The 3,208-nt window shown below is 43.4% G+C and overlaps 1 non-coding gene across 1 annotated transcript; it reads right to left on the bottom strand.

Annotated features, from left to right (window-relative positions):
- Window positions 1–2,220: 2,220 nt before the first annotated feature.
- LOC129669904 (U6 spliceosomal RNA) lies at window positions 2,221–2,323 on the bottom strand. Its single transcript, XR_008719102.1, has one exon. It is a non-coding gene; the product is annotated as a U6 spliceosomal RNA (small nuclear RNA).
- Window positions 2,324–3,208: the final 885 nt, after the last annotated feature.

Here is a 3,208-nt window from a genome sequence, read left to right as displayed (position 1 = left end):
TTAAAAAGATAAGCCATTAAGAAACAAGGTTCACTCCTCCCCTCCAGGTCACACCCTCCCTTCCCTTTCTTCACTCATGCCCCTCCCCAAGTCCACTGATAGTGGAGGTCCTCCTCTCCTTCCTTCTGATCCTAGTCTGTTAGGTCTCATCAGGACTGGCTGCATTGTCATCTTCTGTGGCCTGGTAAGGCTGCTTCCCCCTCAGGGGGAGGTGACCAAAGAGCAGGCCAATCAGATTATGTCAGAGGCAGTCCCTCTTCCCATTTCTATGTAACCCAGTTGGACACTGACCTGCCATGTGCTACATCTTTGCAGGGGTTCTAGGTTATCTCCATGCCTGGTACTTGGTTGGAGCATGAGTCTCTGGGAAGTTCCCTGTGTTCAAATTATCTTGTTCTGTTGCTCTCCTTGTGGAGTTCCTGTCCTCTCCAGCTCTTACTATTTCCCACTTCTTACATAAGATTCCATGCACTCTGCCCAACAGTTGGCCTTAAGTCTCAGCATCTGCTTTGATAGTCTGTACGGCAGAGGCTTTCAGAGGCTCTCTGTGGCGGGTTCCCAGCTTGTTTCCTGTTTTCTTGGGGGATACAAAGTGAATAAAGTGTAATTAATAAAATAAAAAGGAAGAAATGAATCAAGGGAAGGATAGGAACCTGGGAAGAATATGAAAGAGATTTTACAAAACAGAATTGGGGACATAGGCGATAGATAGTGTTCAAAGTAACTGTTGTCTGTCTGAAATAAATATTTATGTGTCATCTTCACTCTATATGTTGAGTGCTTGGTGGACTATTACTTTATAAATAATGGAACAAAGAGAATTTTGTAAAAATCACACACACACACACACACACACACACACACACACAAAGAAACAAGATTCCACTTAAGATTTCAATCTCATTATCCTACCTAGTAGTTTTCTTGTTCCCCATTCCAACAAAGTCACAGCCTCCTGAAATGTATTTGAGCCAGATAGAAATGGAGAGAGAGAAGTATTAGAAAGCTCCCAGAAATCAGAAGTCACCCAGTCCTGCAGGCAACCAATTTCATGGGTCAATTTGTTGACTGTTTCTATCTTTTAAAATCACCATATTCAGTTTCAGGCTTTGTTGTGGTCAGAGAAAAGAAGCCACAAAGAAATACATGATGGGCTCCCTAATTATGTGCAGTGAGATCTGTGGGTGGCCCAAAGCCACTGAGGTACTTCCTTATTTTTTTATTTTTTATTTTTGTTAATTATAGTTTATTAACTTTGTATCCCCATGTAGCTCCCTCCTTCCTCCCCTCCCAATACCATCCTCCCTCCCCCTTCTCCACCCATGTCCCTCTCCAAGTCCACTGATGGGGGAGGTCCTCCTGCCTTCCTTCTGATCCTAGTCTATCAGGTCTCATCAGGAGTGGCTGCATTGTCATCTTCTATGGCCTGGTAAGGCTGCTCCCCACTCAGGGGGAGGTGATCAAAGAGTAGGCCAATCAGTTCATGTCAGAGACAGTCCCTGTTCCTATTACAATGGAACCCACTTGAATACTGAACTTCCATGGGCTAAATCTGTGCAGGGGTTCTAGGTTATCTCCATGAATGGTCCTTTGTTGGAGTATCTGTCTTAGAAAAGACCCCTGTACCCAAATTTTTTGGTTCTGTTGCTCTCCTTGTGGAGCTCCTGTCCCCTCCAGGTCTTACTGTCTCCGACTTCTTTCATAAGATTCCCTGAACTCTGCCTAAAGTTTGGCTATAAATCTCAGCATCTGCTCTAATACCCTGCAGGGTAGAGCCTTTCAGAAGCCCTCTCTGGTAGGCTCCTGTCCTGTTCTCTGTTTTCTCCCTCTTCTGATGTCCATCCTCTTTGCCTTTCTGAATGGGGATTGAGCATCTTAGCCAGAGTCCTCCTTATTGATTAGTTTCTTTAGGTGTACAGATTTTAGTAGGTTTACCCTGTATTATATATCTAATATTCACTTATGAGTGAGTATATACCCTGTGTATCTTTCTGCTTCTGGGATACCTCACTCAGGATGATCTTTTCCAGTTCCCACCATTTGCCTGCAAATTTCATGATTTCCTTGTTTTTTTATTGCTGAGTAATATTCCCTTGTGTAGATGTACAACAATTTCTGTACCCATTCCTCAACTGAGGAGCATCTGGGTTGTTTCCAGCTTCTGGCTATTACAAATAAAGCTGCTACAAACATGGTTGAGCAAATGTCCTTGTTGTATAAAAAAATACGGAACACTTCACGAATTTGCGTGTCATCATTGCACAGGGGCCATGCTAATCTTCTCTATATCATTCCAATTTTAGTACATGTGCTGCAAAAGCAAGCATGAGGTGCTTCCTTATTAGTAGTTATTAGTTTTTTAGAAATGATGGGCACAACAGATATTATATGAAAAAGGTTTATTGTATGCAGATAGAGAGAGAAGAAAAGAGAAAGACATGATGGGGGAGGAAGTACCCCAATGGAGAAAAGGCAGAGAAGAGAGGGGTAAGAACAACAGAGCAAAAACGCAAGAGCAAGAGAGAGGTAAGAAGCAGGGGTCCATTTATAGCTCCTGTGCAGCTGAACTGTGCCTGCCATGTGTGTCTACCTGGTGCACAACACATAATGACACCAAAGGTTACTAGAAAACTGAGTAGCAGGCTGCCTAAAGGCTAACATTTCTCCCTTTTTTCTACAATTTAAAAAAAATAAGGAGCTTGGACTGCTTCTAATGTAAGGCAAGTTAAAATATATAATTGTAGGTTCATTGGAAGCAGCTCTTGGTTGCCATGTAAGGGGGTACAAAAGAGAGAGGAAAAAAAAGAGCACCAAAATGTACAGATTACATGGTGAAGAAGAGGGGAAGCCCCTGGCCTGGAGAGTTCAGGGTAGAGGGTGGAGTTTGTCAGCTAAGAACTGCAGGGGATAGGGACTGAGGAATGCTGGGAGAACCTGGAGCTGCTTATCCTGAACCTGAAGCACACTATTTCGGCCTATTGTTGTTAATAAGTGCGTAATGAGAAAAGGTTCTCTTCTGGATACTTTCTGCTGACACCAGGGCCACTGTAGAGAGGTTAAAAGGCTGAAATATTGGCTAAGTCCAGGCAAAGCAGGCTATTTTGATGCTGTCCAGTGTCTATGAGAACACTCATGGCTGGGAGGGAAAAGTGCAGGTCCAGTTTGATGAAGTCTGTGATCAGACTGGAACACCTGTAGGTAGTTGCTT

The sequence above is a fragment of the Psammomys obesus genome, unplaced genomic scaffold (genome assembly GCF_907164565.1).
Source record: "Psammomys obesus unplaced genomic scaffold, mPsaObe1.curated_primary_1811, whole genome shotgun sequence".
NCBI classification, from domain to species: domain Eukaryota; kingdom Metazoa; phylum Chordata; class Mammalia; order Rodentia; family Muridae; genus Psammomys; species Psammomys obesus.
Note: the sequence above shows the minus strand (reverse complement) of the source record. Positions and strands in the feature narration are given on the sequence as shown.